The 18935-nt window shown below is 39.4% G+C and overlaps 1 pseudogene; it reads left to right on the top strand.

Annotated features, from left to right (window-relative positions):
* Positions 1–153: 153 nt before the first annotated feature.
* Positions 154–13207, top strand: LOC137142796 (visual pigment-like receptor peropsin; annotated as a pseudogene).
* Positions 13208–18935: the final 5728 nt, after the last annotated feature.

Here is an 18935-nt window from a genome sequence, read left to right as displayed (position 1 = left end):
CACACACAGTTTGATATTCATGTTTAATACAGTCCACAGCTTATATTTTGTGTCAGCAACAAAATCAAGTATTTCACTGGGGCATCGCTTTGTGGAAATTTCTACAGCACTTACTGGTCCTTTCTACCATCACTGGATTACTACATGCTCCTATTAATTGGCCCAATCTCCAAAAGAGATCAGTAGCACAAAAGGAATACAAGAGATCATGCAGGGAAGCCATTTAGCAGGACTGTCTCCTTTGTCATTCCAGGGGCAATTGAGGTTAAGAGCAAATACAGGTCCAATGGCAAGTTTTCATCCAGTCACCTTGTCCTTTAGTCTCAAAGCCCTTTGCTTGAAAGACAGACCTGGGCCATGTGTGGATCAGACCTTGGGACTTTAAACCAAATAGCCCAGCACTTCTGATGCTGCTAATTACACAAACTGGCAGCTGTGGCTCAGTTGGTGTCAGAGCACTGCCTAACCTCCTTACTCAGTGTCCTCTTTAGCATTTCCCACATAGTTACTGCTGCTATTTTACACCATAAAGCATCAAAGACATTCTGAGACACTTATTTAAAAAAGAGACAGGGAAATTTTTTTAAAAAGAAAAGAAAAATAGTTGTATCTACTGCTGTGTTTTCTAAATCAGAACTTTCAAGAAGGTGAGGAAGCGGTGCTGATGGACAGCTCCATCTCATTGCACAGCAACAAGTCTGAGCTTGCTGTCTCAGAGGATTGGAAAACTATCATTGGGGTCTACTTGCTCATGCTGGATAAGTAAAAAGTAGATTCAGGCTGTGTTTCAAATTTTATTTTCTGTTCTTTGCTCTGAAGAGAGACGTGCAGTCTGCTCATCATCAGTTTGTGGAAAATCCAAATCTGTGCCTTCCCAAGGGTAAAGTTGAATCTTATGTATGTTTAGAAATTGCAGTTATTTAAAAACAAAGGAAGTGGATTTTAATTACTAAAATACTTTTATATTTATTATCCAAAGATTAATTCATAGCTTGAAACTGATAATTTATTTCCTTTTTGTTGTTTGTTGTTGCTCTGCTGTTATACTTTGTTGAAGATATTTCAGATTGCTTAATTTATCCCTGTAAAAATTCAGCTAAAAATAAATGAGAAATCGATAACTTTCCAAAAGAGTCTAGCTTTAAAATATGGATTCAGTAATGTAAAATAGAAACTGGAAATCAGCAGGGAAATGAAAAGTGAAGACCAATTCTCTGCATACATGCTCTTCATAGTGCCACATCCTAAGGAATTCACAATGATCAAATCAAAATTTCTTCCCTCCTCTTAGAATAAGAAGTTGCCAAAAACCTGGGGTTGTTCCACATTATTTGTATTTGTAAAAACCTGAGCAGATTATCAAAAACATCTCTTTTTGGTCCAAAATACAAACCAGATCCCTACAATGCTGTTAGTAGGAAAGATCTTTGTTTATTGTTATAAATATGGATCAAACATTTCTGATTCTCAAAACCCTATAAATGCTGAACAGAGTAGTTTTTACATTTTGTTTCAATTATATAAGAAATGATAGCTACATGCATGAATGGTTTCATAAAATAGCAAATGCAAACCTATTTTGATTCCATGGAGTGAATGAAAATCACAGCAAATTTAACAGGATTTTGAGACTATGGATAATATAACAGAAAACTCCGTCTCCTTCCTACGTAGACTAAATGAAGAAATCTATTCATTGTCTTTAGACACATTTTGTATCAAATTACTTCACTTTTATTTTTTTAACTTCACATGATCTGTAATGGAGAATTGTAATTGTAATTGTAGGATTATTTTCTAACTCATGGGATAAGTATTTTAACATCTGGAATATGTGTGAAACCATTTTTTCTGTCATGACCGCCCCTGGCCAAATGTGACTGAGCTGGACTCAAAATGACCTTGAGAAGGCCTTTTATAATCTTAATGAACTTTGATCCTGGACTCTCAATGTGTATAATATATATTTCCCTAGGGCTCCTTCTACCTAGCTTAGCCATGGTTACTTTTAAACTGTAGTCTATTTTCATGGCCAAGGTTTGTTGAGGCTATTAATATGATTTCACTGTCTTTCTTAAACAGAGTCACACTGGGGACATGATCTCTAAAGAATTTTATTAATTTTTGAAGTCCAAAACTGGAACAGTTTTGACATTCACTTGATCAGATTTGGGAGAATCACACTTTAGCCATTACTCTTTAATAAGCTTTGCAAGCAACAGCAAACAGATAATTTCCAGTTTATAGAAGCCAATATTTTCTGCAAAAATACATAATATCTGTCTAAAGATTTGGACTTAACTGCTAGCTGCTAATGAGGCAAGACTAAAAATATACCCTTCCTAAAACCCCAACAGTTTCAGGCAAGGCCAGAGTATGGTATATGGGCAAATAGAAATCATACTGGGTTACCTATTATTTCTGGACTGCAAAGAGCTGAGAATGTTGACCCCCTTTCTCATATGTACAACAAGCTCCCAAAATTACAATATATTTGGAGATTCTAATGTAAGGCTATTCCAGGTGTTGTGCAACAGTAGTTCTGGGTGGGGGTTGGAGTGTATTAACCTGTTCTGTGTATTCAAAAGCCCGATTCATTCTGATCAAACTTCTAGAAATCCCTTTCTCTTTGTATTTTGGGAGAATGACTGTCCATTCTAGATGTTTCAGCTTGATGGAAAGGCTTCTCTTGCTGTTTCTAAATTCCTCATAAACTATTCCAAATGGCTTCCAGTCTTTCACTGAAGTTTAGAGATGTGGAAAGCCCATTCAGGCTATTTTGCATTGCTGAATCTCCAAGTAGTTCCAGATTATAGAAAGCCTAGTAAGTACTGGAAACTCCTCTCTGAATGTTTCATTGTTACAAAAAAGCTGTTTTAGCAGCAGTGAATATTCTGCCCTGTAACTGCAGAAATCAGAAATACAATGGCGGTTTTCTGATACTTCTCTGTTCCTTAATTCCTGCTATTTTGTTTGTGAACCTGAAAAACAGGATGTTTTGTGAGAGGTCCAATGTAATATAAACTATTCAGATCTATTCCAGCTTCATTCAGATATACTCTTATGTAAGTGTTATTTACAATGGTCCACATGTATTACTGGTGAGATGTGTGCACAATCAGAAAATCCTGAGAGGATAGAGATTTTAGGGAGATTATCCCAGTCTCTACATATTCAATCTACTTCAGTCTCTTCAATTTTCATCACAAATTGTGAATTAATTAGGAGATTTGCAATGAGAGTTTACTTTTACTAACTGTAGCCACCAGAGGCTCCTCCTGGCCCTTGTCAAGTTTCAGGGAATTCCTTCCATTATTATTCAATATATTTGTCTAACTTGGTCTGTCACAGCCATCATCCAGTAGCTCAAAACTGATGGGACCCCAAGTCCGAATCAGTCAATGTCACCACTTAATGAAAGGGACAAGTCATTGTTCAGTGACATGACCCTTTTTTTCTGCAAAAGAGGAAGTAAAAATATCAATGAACATTTTTGTTTCAAATTGTTCTCCAGTTTTCCTACAGCGCTTACCTTTAATTGCATAGGCTGGCTTTCTTGGCTTGGCAACGAAGGGGTGATCTTTATCATGTACAACCAATGACATTCCTTGGATCCTCAGGATTACCTTATCCTCAATCTTGCTGTATCAGATACAGGCATTTCACTATTTGGCTATTCAAGGGGTATTCTAGAACTCTTTAATGTTCTTAGAGATGGTGGCTTTCTAATCACTTCAGTGTGGACATGCAAGGTAGCTGCATGATTTACAGTTCCAGATTCTTAATCTTTTTCTGAATACTTAGAACCAAACTCAGAGACAGGAGAATGTAAAGATTCCTATAAAAATTGGAGTTTTATTTAGTAACTGGGTTAGTTTTAGTTTTGTTGCTGGGTTTTAACCCTACAAAAAAAGTAATCATTTTTGATTGCTCTTTTTAAGTAAGCTGTTTCTGTGCATGCAAGATCAGACACAATTAGCCTAGAATCGAAAATGTGAATAAAATATTTAAAATAATTCTTTCAAAATACTTAGTAGAAACATACTCAATATTAATAAATGTCATGTATTTTCTGTGTTCTCTACCTTTATACCAAAAGTTTGAATTTTTTTTTCTCCTTCTCTCCACCCTTTTCTTGTCAGGTGGATGGATTTATAATAAGCTTTTTTTGGTCTAATCAGTATTAATACTCTGACAGCCATCAGTGTCCTCAGATACATTAAAGGATGCCAGCCTCACCAAGGTATGTCAGCTTTCTCTGCCAAACAGCTAATTGCTACCTCAAAGGTATATTTTATTCAATGTGTTGACAATATATATACTTGAAATCTTTAAAATCAAGCCTAAGAATTAGATTGAAAATATATGAACAATGGCCTTTTTACTTACGCTAAAACTCATGTTTCCAATGTAATTATTTCTGATAGCAGTGCACTGAGACATACAATGCTAAGCTTTGCTCTTTTATGAAAATCTAAATATTGTCCCTCTCTCGAAAAACATTTTTATAGGAGATATGGTGGCAACTGCTCTATTAAAGTGCATATTAACACTTCCCATTTTAAAAGAATTTCCAGTTCACTTTTAAGAGCACTTGTTGCCTCTGTTTTGGAACAGGAATCCAAAATTTGCCAGGGAGATAGTCCTGGAATCAGAGAGAGGCTCTTTGCTGTGTCTATAAAAACCTGTTCAAATATGCCCAAGTTATAAGCTGTTAAAAGTCATCATTTACCTACACTTAATAATTGGTTGTAGGCTTGCTGCTAAAATGTCTGAACATTCCATATACCATACTGTCCCCCAGTGGCACTGAGCAGGCTCCCCAATCTCTCCCTGAATCATTCTGAAGCAGCTCCCCTGAGCTGAATCTCCAGATGAGACACATACAAAATTCCTCCTGCTCTTGTAGTCCAGTGCTGGGAGTCACCGTACCATATGTTCTTTACTCACCTCTTCTACTGACCAGTGTTACTAATTCTGTGTCCTTCAGAATCCTTATTTATTGAGCAAGGTCTCATACCCCAGTGCAAGGTTACATGTGCTGGCAATAAAAAGAACCCAAGTCTCTAATATATCACATATAAGTCTTATCCAGTTAGCCACACAGCTTATCAGACTGTCTGCCAGCGTACTTGTCCTGGTGACTGTAAAATGGGCTACTCATTCAACCTACTGTGTGTTGTGCTGTCCTCTTAATGGCTGGTCCATGCAGGACAACAGCATACTCCTGTTGCCATCTATTGTAGATAGTCCTTTAGCTCAAGTGGTAGTGGTCTGAACTGCAGTGTTTGTATGTCCGGGGTTCAAATTCTGCTCATCTGTGGTTGGGACAAAGAGGGCCTATGACGTAACACTGTGTTCTTTCTTTAAAAATTGGGAAATTATATAAATTTTTTGTATGTTGAAAGAATGGTATTAGAGTTGCAAAGTCAAGCATTGAAAAGTTAGAAAATTACAATCTTCATAACATAGTTTAAACGTAGGGCTTTTTGGTATGTAATTACCTTTTGCCCTACGTGTGTATGATATTTTACAAATGCAGAGTAAAACATGGGGATTGAGTCTAATCCCACTGACACTAATGTAAATCATGAGTTAGTAATTGTTTTGATTTCAGTGCAGTTTATAACAATGTGAAATCAGAATCTGGCCCCTAGTCTCTGCTCCTGAGACTCTACAATCTAATTGGAGAGTGTGATGGCTCTCAGGTTACCCAGGATTGAGAGTCACCTTGTTACTACCTGCTCTAGCAAAAGGGAATCTTTCTTGTGGTAGTTGGGTGTCAGCTCTCTGACACCACCAGCCCTTCAGCCAGTCAAAGCATTCTCCTCTGGCCTAATGCCAACCCTTTCTTCACCTTACAGGTTAACAATAGATGCACCCCAACCCCTGAATCTCTTTGAATCATTCCCCTGTGATATCCAGCCCCTATAGCCCACATCCTGACAAGGTAAAATATAGGAATAATATTGCAGAAACACAAGAAACCTATAGGCCCAGGCTTATGAGAGATTAGCTTAAGTGCTTAGCATAACAAGAAGGCCCAACAGCCTTTTTAGAAGTAAGTTGCTTAATAGAATTAGCATAGGTAAGTAAGCCAGCAGTGACTTTGTCACAAGATGGCATAAGACAATATTCAAAAGTGCTGAAACTAAGCATAAAATTGCCGACAAGTACCTGCAAGAAGTCAGTACCAGTTTAGGGTATTTTCAGAGGGAAAAACATCAGCAGATGTCCAATGATAGATAACCATAGTAACCAATTGACATCTGTGCTAATAAACTTAATTAAGATAGTAACGCATAGGATAAGGACGCTACAACATTATAAGGGTGAGGAAGTTGTGATATGGTAAAAAGGGGAGGAACTTCTCATGCATATTCATGACGAGAACATCAAGACCTATGAAACATCCGGTTATGGGTTAGGCTGTTGGAATTGACCCTTGAGTCAGACTATGATCTGTCTCAAATCCTCCACAAAGATAGAGTGAGTATGCATATGTAATGATGCTGGGCATTATTACATTCCTGTATTACTTCACCTTTTTGTTTGAATTGTTTTACTTAGAGACTAATTATAGTAATGATAAAAAATTTTACAAATTCAAAAGGCCTTCCCTGAGTTAGGGTGGTGTTACCATTGCCATACACATAGGGGCTCTCAACTAAACTGTAACTTGAATAATACTGAGCCTGATTTTGGGTAAAGAACCCATCAAACCTCAGCGTGTTAATTGGGAATTTCAAGTAATCGATATAACCAATACATAATCAATATATCAGGCAACACCCTGAGACTGGCTACTCACAGAAATTCCAGATACCGTGAACCAAAAGCTGCTGTGTACCTCAGTTTTACCTTAAACCACAACTCCTGCAAACTACATGGCACTTGTGAGCACTTACAATAAAACAAATGTAGGTTTATTTAAGAAAGAATAAAGATTTAACTAGAAATGAGAGAAAGAGATGGAAACAACTGGTGACAACACAAAACAAAATAATAAAATGTGGACTTGGGTCTACACTTACCAATAGTTACCTTGTCTATGTAATAAAGTAGGTTTTCCTGAAAAAGTTCAGTCTTTTACAGAGCTGGCTGGTTTCATGAGAAACAGGACCCAAACATCCACAAAAGTACCACAAGGTTCATAAAAACTCCCTAAGAGGTTTCCTCAGTGAATGGATCCAGAGTGCTTCTCCCTTCTGTGTGTTATACAGAAAACAGCTTTTTGTTTCTATTCACAGCCAGGGCAAAACTCCATTTGTTGTAACATTCCTTTTTTCACCTCCAAGAGCTTTCAATTGTTTGGTGATGTATTTGATGGTTTTCCATTGATAGTCTTGGGTGGAAGCAAGGTGGTCAGTTGAGCCTTGCATTAGCTCACTACATGATTAGGGAGGAGTGACAACTCTCTAGCTTACATGGATCATCCCCAAGGCACAGTGACTCCTGGTGATTAATTTCTATCCCAAGTCCATAAAGCATACTTTCTGTATAAACACATTCTTTAGATGTTACCCATACACACATCTTGAAATGATTGAGTCTTGACAAATTATGAGCTTTCTGTGGACACCTCATATGGTATACCTTATGGATAAATAACCTGCACGATATGTGTTTGGTGTAATGTCTTTGTCAGGTGTGACGTAAGAGCTGTTCACAAAGAACAGGGAACCCGTTGCCAGCCAAGGGGTCTCTGTGTTGCACAGGGTTACCATGGAAGATGCACAAGAGAACAGATGGAGACATAAAACTAGGAGAAAGATGTGACGTTTTCAGGGAAAGATTTGGGAGAGGAAAGTTACACAATCATCTATTCCCAAAGGAGGTAATGAAGAAGAGGAGTCATTCTTTGAATTACAGTCAAGAAGTTTTCTGATACTTTCCTGCCAGAGTGTGAAGCCTGAATTCCTCCTCGCCACCACCACCATCCCCAAACAAGAAAGTTTCTATACAATATATGACAAAGAGAGCATGTCCTTCATTTTCAAAGGGAAAGGGCCCCCAAGTGGTCAATGATACTGATAACACCTGGAAATCAAGCCAACTCACTCTTGTCAAGCAAGTTCCCAGAAAATTTCTCCTAAATGCCATCCTGGCATGAGTTAAAATTCTCCAGTTGTTACCAGCCAACCACACCACCTAACAAGTACATCAGATCTAAATATATCACAACTTACTTAGAAGTAAATCTTGGCAAGTTCTGTCAGAAAGCCCTTATTTGCTTATTTATTTGTAAAGCAAAGGAAACAAACATTTACAAATATTCTTACTATACATTTAACCTCCTTTCCCTCCACCCCCCTTTAAGCCCTCTTTACACTCTCAAAGCAGTGTAGAGGGGCTTCAATGTAAATGAGAATCTGGACTGTTGTATTTACAAAAAAAGGAGGTAATAGTATTTTGTTAATGGAACTGCTCCTTTTCCTATAACCTATTAAGTGAAGAAATATTTCTTTCAGCTCTTAACATTTGTTAGATTGCACAATTTCATGTGAAGATTTTCTTATGACTTTATTTTCTTTTAAAAAAAACATTTTCTTTTCTAAAATTCAGATGTCACTGCAAACAATTTTTCTTGTTAATCTATTTTGGAGATCAAATTTATAATCTTTCTTTTACTTCAGCTCACAAAATTGATAGAAAAAATATTATAGTGACCATGATGGTGATATGGGCAACTGCTCTTTTCTGGGCCAGTACACCACTTCTAGGGTGGAGTAGCTATACAGGTGAGTGTTCGTCTCTACAGAATTACCTATATGGAGAAAAAACTTCCCCAGCATGTGTGTCCATTACGAACAGTAGTAATCATTGTGCAACTCTGCAGAACATTACTGGACTGTGTGAGAATGAGTAATCTAGATAAATACTGAGACAAATAGTTACTTGATTTCCTGCATGCCACATTCCTCTGATAGTGGAGGAAAGAAATTGATGAATGGAAAAACAAGAAATTAACATACATTTCTGTACATAATGTAATATATATAAAGACAAAAGTGTCTGAATCTCATTTACAAGAAGTCCCCTCTCGACCACTCTGGTAGTTTAAACTTAATTTATTCCCCTTTAAGTTCTGCTAAAGTGAAATAAATACAGCCTTCATGTAAATGAGAATTTTGTTTTGCAAACCGTTTTTCAATAGTAGAAAATAACATTTTTTGTACATCTTAAATGGGGAGTCGATTTTGTTTTAAATAGGTGCTAAGTATAGAAATGATGCGAAACATGGCTTTTTCTTGTATAAGGTTCTCTAAAGACTTTGTAAAGTGCACATCAGTTAATACAATCCATAATTGTTTCAGATAAAGGGATTTGTTCTACTTAATATGTTCAATTTTTCCAGACCATAAATATGGAACATGTGAAATTGACTGGATCAAAGCAACATTTTCTGTTGTCTGTAAATCCTACGTGATTGGCGTCTTTATATTTGGCTTCTTTATGCTTGTCTCCATCGTGGTTTTCTGTTACATGTCCATAATAAAGAATGTTAAATCAAGTCACAAGACCACAAGAGGTGAAAAAATTAGCCAAAGGCAGCGGCTCATGGAACAAAATATTACACGGGTAACAGACTATTCTTTATCTACAATATAGTGCATTACATAAATATTTTATGTAATTTAATTCTTAGACCAAATGCTAGAATTGACAGAAAAGACAACCAAAATCCTTTTGTTATCCCTGGAACAGGCACACCACTGGTATTCCAAAATTTCCCCCTCATTTCCCTGCCAACATCTCACATCTTTAAAAGGATTAGGGTGACAGTTTGGTCTCGTTACTTATTCAATCTTCATCCATTCTCCTGAGTCTGCCAACAAGAATGCTAATGATTACCAGTTGTGATGTGGAGTCCTGGCTGAGACCTGAATTGAAACCACCACCTCATTTCATACAGACCATTGAACAACCGTGGTTCCCATTGACTCAGATCAATTTTGAACTGGTTTCCTAGGGGGAAGATAGCCTATAACTAAACCCCCTAACCCATTCAATGTCTTGCATGTGTAAGGGGTTTTTAAATGACACAAATAAAATAGGGTCTTCCTTATCTGTACATTTGGCTTCTCTGTTCTAAATATACTATAGTTGAGTCACTTGTCATTATGCTCCAGTGAGTTTTTCAAAGCAGAAATTATGAAGATAACAGTGGACTATGAGGAACATATGCATGTTTTCCACAAAAGCTTGGATCCTCTGGATTGTTAGGTATACAAGACCAGAGACATTCCCCATTTTCCTGAACTTATATCACCATCAGTCTGGAGACTACCTTTGTGATATAGTGGGCAGTATCAGTGAAGGGTTGCGGGGACAGTTGAGAAGACATTGGTCTGCAGAACCTCTCAATCAGAAGTATGTAATATCAGAAGATACAAAAACTATTCCTGGGGGAATTCTGTGCCACTGCGCACATGCAGAGTTCATGTCCCCTGCAGATTTCTTTTCTTCCCTATAGAAAAATAACTCCCCTGCAGAGTGGTCTCATCGTTTCAGGCACCCAGAGCAGCTGGCAGAAAGGTAAATTGCTGGGAAAATGGAAGAGGGGGCGGCAAGACTGGGGATGCCCTGGCCAGTGGCTCCTACCCTGCGTCGGGCTCAGCTGCTAGTTCTGGTTGGGCTGAAGGGGGAGGAGATGGGGATGGGATGTCTTCTTCCCCTGCAAGGAGCGGCTAGATCTAGGGCTGGATCAGACCCACCCCCAGCTGCAGAAAGCTCTGCATCCTCCCTTCTTGACCCTATCGCTCCTCAGCCACAGTGAGATGGGTCACTGTACAGGGAGCTGTTCCCCATCTACCCAACCCCCATGCATCTGGACCCCTGGGCTGAGTCTTACACCCCTGCACCCAGAACCCCCACACCTGAACCCACACCCTAGCAAGGATTTCCTTAGGCCCCTCCTGAATTTCTCCATCACCCACCCCCCCCCAGTGGTCAACTAGTCACGTGTTGCCAATTTAGTCATTAGTTGGACATTTGAATGAAATTGAAACATTTATACACACTTTAAAAGCATATACAGTATATGATAACATTCTTGTACCTGAAAAAGCATAATAGGTTTGAAAAGTATAAACAAAGACCAGCTTCCTCAGACAGCTGTTGTTTTTTATGACAATGTCGGTGCATTCTTTTTGGCGATGATGACCAACCTAATAATTTCAAATTATGATTTATAAACAAGGTCTGAATGAACAGCACTCGCTAAGCAGGGGGGTTTGGATGACAGATCCCACTGGGGGGGGGAGAGAGAGAGAGAGTGGGGAACAGGTGTTTTGGTTGGTGGTGTGGTCTCTGCCGAAGAGTCACAGGCACTATTTGACCTGCAGGTCTCCCTTGTTAAAAGATAGAGCTGCTTAGGCTCCACAGAGAGTCTTTTAGTTTTTTAAATGACCCCAAGAGGTAAAATCACTGAGAATCAAGTTTAAGTGCTTAGACCTGCTGTGGGTGTTTCTGTGGAAGAGACTGCCCAGCCTGCACTAACAGTGAGGTTCCCCCACTGAGAGCTGAAATCACTGAGAGCTGGGTGCAACCTCAAGAGACTGACTCACAGAAGTGGCAGTGGCAAGTAACATCAGAAGATGATGACACAGGGCCATTGACAACGGAATAGTGGAGTGAAAGGTGGCACAACAACCAGCAGCAGCCCAGAGCCAGCAGCCTCCAGAGAAGCGAGCAGCTGCAGGAACGAGCAAGTTGCCTTCTCCCCCCACATACCCCAGATGGGAGGTGAACTCACGTGAAAGCACCTCTGAACTCTAGGTGTCCACTGACCAAGGACAACTACTTTGAGTGGGGTGCAGTGGAGGGAGACGGGAAGGGCACATTAAAAGAACATTTTTTGTTGAACTATGTTTTAGTGATTTTGCTGCAGAATTCTAGATTTGTGACTGGGAAACTTATATAAATATATATTTCCTAGTAGGCCAAGATTTATTAAACGCTTTATTTGCCAAGGTTATTTCCCATCCTTGCTGTCTCAAGATATCATAATCTTGGAGAGGTTCTGTACTAAACATTATTATTATAGTATAATTAATTTTTACGTAAGAACATAAGTCTGGACATACTGGATCAGACCAGTGGTCCATCTATCTCAGTATCCTGTCTTCTGACAGTGGCCAATGTCAGAAGCTTCAAAGGGAATGAACAGAACAGGCAATCATCAAGTGATCCATCCCGTCATCCACTCCTGGTTTCTGGCAAACAGAGTCTAGGGACACTAACTTGCTGGCAGTACAACAAAAAGTCTCCACAGTAGGATGGATCCTTTTGATTATGAAATATAGTAGGTATAAAAGAAATAGCTTGTACATTTGAGTACTTACATAGGTCTATTAAAGCAATGCCCTTTTATAGGCATGCCCTAACTGATGCTTTCAGTGCACATTATTGTGATGGAAGCTTTCTCTTATTCATTGGAGCTGACATTTAAATGGTCCTCTTTTTTCCAAGCCCTTTTCCCAGCCATTGGAATGTGAATAAATAATCAAAGTGTTTTTGAAGGAGACCCAGATACTCTTTCATAGCTTTTTAATCGATTCTATTTAGCTAAGAGAGAGAGAGAGGCTGAATCTTCCTTTAATTTTGGTAGATAATGGCTAGAGCTTTGTTAAATGCCTTTTGCGTGAGTAGGTCTTTTTGTCATTACAAATGCAGAAGTTCTTCCAAAAACTGAAGTAGTTCTAGAATCATGACATTACAAACGTGTTGTTTACAATTCATGTTCTTTTTTCCTTCTCAGGTGTCATTTGTAATTTGTTTTGCCTTTTTCCTGGCATGGTCTCCTTATGCAGTAATCTCTATGTGGTCAGCTTGTGGGTTTCAAGTGCCAGCACTCACCAGTGTCCTAGCCAGCCTTTTTGCCAAATCTGCCAGTTTTTACAACCCATTCATCTACGTGGGCATGAGCTCTAAATTCCGTAAGGACACCCGAAGCTTTTTCCAGTGTCTCAACAGAGGCAAGGATTCAGCCCTACAAATGCCAGGATTGATGTTCGATCAAAGAAATGAGGCAGCTGTCCTCCTAAACCCACAGAGAGATTTTGTGTCCAAAGTTCCTGAGGCTGAAACGCCAGGCATAGAAATGGATTCAGTGCCCAGAGACACTCCTTTGGCGCAGGAGAACCCTGCATTTTGTTCTCCTGTTTCTAATCAACTTACCATTTTTGGAGTAAAAACAATTTAAAGGGAACAAAGTGGATCTGGCTGACTTTGATCTGGAGAAGGTGAAATAAGGACGATTTTTTTCCCCGAAGATTAGATTTCCATAGCAAACGACCTTTGTCCCACGTCCTCATCAGTCTGCTAATATATGTTTAAAACTGTTCTCATGTACAATTTCTCAATAACTAGAAAAAGTTTAGCGGAACTGAAGATTGGTTCATGGAAGGAAGTTTCCTCCTATTTTACCTTTTTTAAATTAAATTAGCACATGTCTAAAATGACAGTGTTTGTTTATTCCTGACAAATTGTGAATATCAATGTATGTGTCCTGTACATAGACCCAAACTATATTCCCATTTCACTCTATTCCCTTTTTCCCTATATGGCTTGATAACATACTGGTCCAAAATCCAGAATCTTATTGTATACAGTCTAAGACTAATGCTAAAGAAGCCCAGCTACGATAGTGACCAGTGAAGCTTCAGTATTTCCTGAACTGCCAGAGCTAGCCACATGCTTTGTACCAGTCCACAATAGAAAGATTTTCAATGGAATTAAAGCATATTTTGCTAGCTTCACGGGTCATCAGCATTCCGTATTCCATCTTAGCTATTTTACTACCCGGTACACAACAAGAAGTTTCCTAAGGAGGGAGCCCAGTGCTCTCACTCCACTGCTCTGCACCCAGACCTACATACTCCTCCCTCCAGCACCTCTGCACACAGGCCTGTGCTTTCCCCTTTGCACACAGCCTTGTAGTCACCCTAGCCTGCGCCGAGCTCTCAGCTTTTATCCAGAGAGGCAGTCAAGCTGAAGAGCACCGTCCCTACCCAGCTCCAGGTAGTTCTGGGAACCCCAGATCCTTTCCATCTCCTGCATCTCCACTTCCCCAGAAAGTACCAAAAGCCTGGATCCTATCCTCCCACCCTCCTGGGAACTACAGGTCCCTGGTGCCCATGCTCTGCTTCTCCCCAGAAATGGGAGTGCCTGGTGCCCATGGGTACAAGGTTGTAATGCCACTCAGAATCATGATGGCGTGGCAGCTGAGCCAAATTTCCAGTGCCAATCAGGGGCCAAGGGGGGAAGCTGGGCCTTCAGACCCCTCCCTTCATTGCACCTCTACTTGCTATTTTAAATATGATTATTTTGTAGCCTTTGGTATCTCAAAAACCACTAGTAGTAGCGAAGCCTGAGGCTCAGTTTTTGAGCATATAAATGTTAATGCCTAACTCACTAGCAGTTCATGACTGCCCAAATCATGTTGTCTTTGAAGTGAGGGGAAAATGGAAGAAAGCAAGATGGTATTCAGTGAGACCTAGGGCTGGATGCTGCGTTGCAGCTCCTGATGGACACAGAATAAAAAATACAGCCTAGGGGAAAGAAGATAAATGAGGCAGTGTAAGTGTAATTTACCCCTTCACAATGGCCACCCAATGAAATGAATAGACAGCAAGTTATTTCTGTTAACCTTGATTGGTGGTTGAATATTATGATACATACTTCAAGCAAAATGTAATTTCCATTAGTTGATTAATTGAAAAAAGCATTTTGCATAACTCATTTTTTCTTTTTTCATTTCCCAAGTATGATCTGAATAAAACTATCCAGTGAGCATCTGGCAGCAGCAATGTTTAATTTCCAGTTTGCGCACACAGTGCCATGTGTCCAGGTTTGGTCTCCAGCAGATATTGTGGTAACCAGGGTGTAAACCTGGCTTGGTTATAGTCAATGTACTATTTTCATCAAGAAGAAGAGTCTCATGAGACGCCTTCAGCATTAGCCACCCCATCTCCATAGGACCCCTCTGATTGTGAGAACTCTGTAAATGTCAAAGCTAATCTCAGTTTCCATTTTTTAACAAGTATTTAGCCCTATCATTACAAAGATACCATAATTTAGATTGAAAGTGTAAACCAACTGCTTGGGTTGAATGTTTGTCATTAAGTGTTCCTAAAAACCCCCACCTTTTGCAGGCATCCCTGCCCTGAGCTTTGGGATCCCTGACACACGCAAGGGCCGTGATCACTCTGATTATTTTGGAGGGGGAGAACACAGACTAATTAATTGAGCTGCCGTCTCTGTTGCTGAACAGCCAATGTTTGTGCCCATCTGGCAAGGTGGGGGGAGCAGCACATTAGTACGAAAGGCAATGTGGCTTTCATGCACACACGTATTTTATTACTTAGAGGGAGAGATGGGAGTGGGTTGTTGCAGGACCATAAGACACAGGGGAGCAAAAGGGCAGAGAGAGAAGCAGTAGTAGTGGGGGGGAGGGGAACAAGTGCAGACAGAGTGTACCATGAGGAATTGCAGGAGAGTGGACAACAGAGAACAGGACATAAAAGAAAGGAAAGGAGATGCTATTTTTTCAAAGAGAGAGGAGATAATATTAGCTACAGACAGAAATGAAGGGGTGAGGATTGGGATGGAGATTATTCAAGTTTTCAGATGACAAAGGAAATAAAAAATATAGATGAAGAAATGGAAGAAGGAAAAGACACAATATCAAGGTTAGCTTAGTTTTATAGCGCTTTCCTAAGAGACAATTGTAATCTTTAAGGCCCTGATCCTGCACTGTAGATTCATACCCCAGTTTGACCTGAGTTAAAGACTGGGATTTGCAGTAAAATTTGGGTTAGTGTGAAGAGGGAATGGGATGGCTCTTCTGAGCACTTATAATGACAATGCTGGTTACTCTGGATTCTATAGTTCAATAATTGGAGGAACAACAAAGAAATAAAATCTAAAATTGATTAGAATGAACATAAAGGCATCTGGTGGCTGGGGGAGGGGCCTGCCTGTTCCCAACTTCCTCATGGATTTCCATATTAGTATGAAATTCTATTGAGTGAATTTTTTCCCTAGCATTTTGCATGCAGATGATGTAGTTGTATATCCATGGTAGAGTTTGCCATTGTTGCCACAAACAGCAGGTGACAACGTGTCACTAACATTACAATATCCTTGATGCAGAGAACCTTTCTGCTGTGGTAAAAGAAAAGGTTCCTATTCTCCTGGAATTAAACACAGGCTATTTAACAAGCCTTTAAAAAAAGCCAACACATCCTCATCATAGAACAATGTGTCTATTATACGCTTGTTTTTCAGCAGATGTTTTGAAATGACATTGAACAGCTTAGTAGCTGGGTGTTCTGTTTGAAAGATCATGCTGTGAGTTGTTTCAGAACAAAGCTATTTTGGCTATAATGGTTAAATTATCATTTTTAAAATATACTTAAGATCTTAAACTATGTAGCTGAAGACTTTTTTGTTTCAGGAAAAACAAGGTAACCTCCGAAAGCAAAATCGGCTTTATTTCAACAGACTGAACAAAGAGGACTCGCCTTATCTATTTTTCATACATTGGTCCGCAGCCGGAGTGAAATAATGTATTTCACTTGAATTGAAAACCAACATTTCTAGGACACAGAATAAAAGCTTTTGCTTTACGAAAATATTTTCACAACAATCAAGTGTCTGAATGAACTTCCTGTAGGACTTGCTTTCATGAGATGAATGATGATGCTGTGAACTAAAGGTGACCTCTCGACAGCCTTCATTTTAAACAAGCCTGTACTGAAGCAGTGGCATGGCCCATGAGAGAAAGCTGCCTTATCTGTGTATGTTAAATGAATTCATTCAGGATTAACCTAATTCCCACATGGAGCCTGAACAATGGACTTTGCATGGGGGAAATACAAATGGGGGTCTACTGAATTTGGCACCAGACCACAGGTCACTTGGATGGCCAGTTTGTGGCCATTACTACAATCTGTAGTCTGTAGAAGGATCTGTATTTCTTCCTCCTCCTCCGACACCTTACATACGGGCAGTAGAGCCACGCAGTTCAGAGATTCCCCTTGGCCTTTTTGTCTGCTGCACTCCTAGGCCATCCTAACTGCAGCGCTGCCAAGATATCATGAGTGATTTCTTCACAACCTGTCCTGCTCACCGTGCAGCAGAGCTGAAGTTTTACCACTGGTTTTTTTGCCCATCACTACTTGAAATGAAGGGTGAGGAAGAGGATGTTTTAGCCCTGGTGCTTCCACACAACTAGGGATTTTTCAGGGTGAAACCAAACAACTTAGCTGGAATCTCAACGCAGGCTGCACAGCAGTTGGTTTATAAATATTCAAATACACACTCTGTGTAGTATTTAAAATGCAGGTATCTAGTTACTAAAAATTGCTTTGCCTTTCAAGTTTATCCTGCTGTTGGCCAGTGGATCTAGTTCATCTGTGTGAGAGTGAATGTACCCATTTGTGTCACAGTGCTAAACATGTACAAATACCGAACCTTGATGAAAAATCCTATCCTGGAGTTACAGAGAGGTTGTGAAGATATTTAGCGTCCTAGGTGAAATCCTAAAAACTATAGAGTAGGTTTCTTAACTACAAGAACTTGCTTTAATTCATAATTCATAATTTCTTGCTTTAATTCAAGTATAGCAAAATCTAAAAGTAAGGGTTCTGAAAATTATGAATTAGACAAATAGAATTAACCAAAAAAATCTTGAAAATAAAACTTTCAGAATATATATTAAGCCTTTGATGATATTTACCATGTATGTCTACATAAAATACAATATAAACTGTTTCCTCACTTTTAGGAAGTCATTTCATTCTATTTCTAGACACAAATTTTAGCAACATATAAAGTATATTAATAAGTGCACCAGTTTTTTAAAATCTTCAGCCTTATAATATATATTTGTACTATTGGGAATAATTATGAAATCAACTCAAAGGTGGACACCTACAGTGATGGATTTACAGATGGCACTACAGTCAAAGCAGGTTACATTTTTGGCCTACTAACCTTAACAATGTAACATCTTTAAAACTGTGTAAATCTCATGTCTGTTTTGCATTTTTTGTCATCGTCACTTGATCAGGCAGTTTCACAGTGTTCTAAATTTTTGCAAGGAAAGCTCAAAGCTGTGCATTTGCAGATAACTTATGAATATCTATTCATACGTTAGCTATTATGGGTGAGATTTTCAAAAATGCTTTTCATTGGCTCACCTCTGCTTCCATTGAAGTCAGTGAAACACAGGAAATAGGAACTGTCACATTCAATCAGACCAGCAATTCATCTAGTCCAGTAGCCTGTCACTCACAATAGCCAGTACATGTTGCTTTGGAGGAAGGCATAAGAAATTCTACAGCAGGGATAACTTACCCCTAGCTAACCACAATAATTAGAGGTTGGATTAATTCTTGTAGCATGAAGGATTTATAACCCTTCCTAAAACAATTTCTTTTTTATAGTGTTCACTGCTCTGGATATTCTTGTTCTGGAGATGAATGTCAAATTATTTTTCAAATGCTAATTGTGGAGTTTTACAACTGATTTCGATAGGAGCAGAGGTAGGCCGTAGCTCTACAGTGGGTTACCATGCAGCAAACTGGGGTGTGAATCTATAGCACAGCAGTTCGCCACACAGTAACATCTCAGGTGGACGTCCCACAGTGCACCTTAGCATCCTGTGCTTGAAAGCATAGCATGCTAAGCTGTACCCTGGGAGTCTCAGTGAGCTGTAGCAGTGTCCCCACAGAACGTCAGTGTAGAGCAAGCTTGGCAACACCTTGGCTTGCCATGCTGTAATCCTCTATGTAGACAAGACCATAGGCCACTACTAAGCACCTTTGAAAAACCCCACCTCATGCAATGTGGGTGCACAACTGTGCACAGGGTGAGATGCTAACCTTCACAGTGGCCCCTTTGTGCTGGGTAAAAGAATAAATGGG

Source organism: Emydura macquarii, unplaced genomic scaffold (assembly GCF_026122565.2).
Source record: "Emydura macquarii macquarii isolate MOO-44397 ecotype Brisbane River unplaced genomic scaffold, CSIRO-AGI_Emac_v2 contig_374, whole genome shotgun sequence".
Classification (NCBI taxonomy): Eukaryota; Metazoa; Chordata; order Testudines; family Chelidae; genus Emydura; species Emydura macquarii.
Note: the sequence above shows the minus strand (reverse complement) of the source record. Positions and strands in the feature narration are given on the sequence as shown.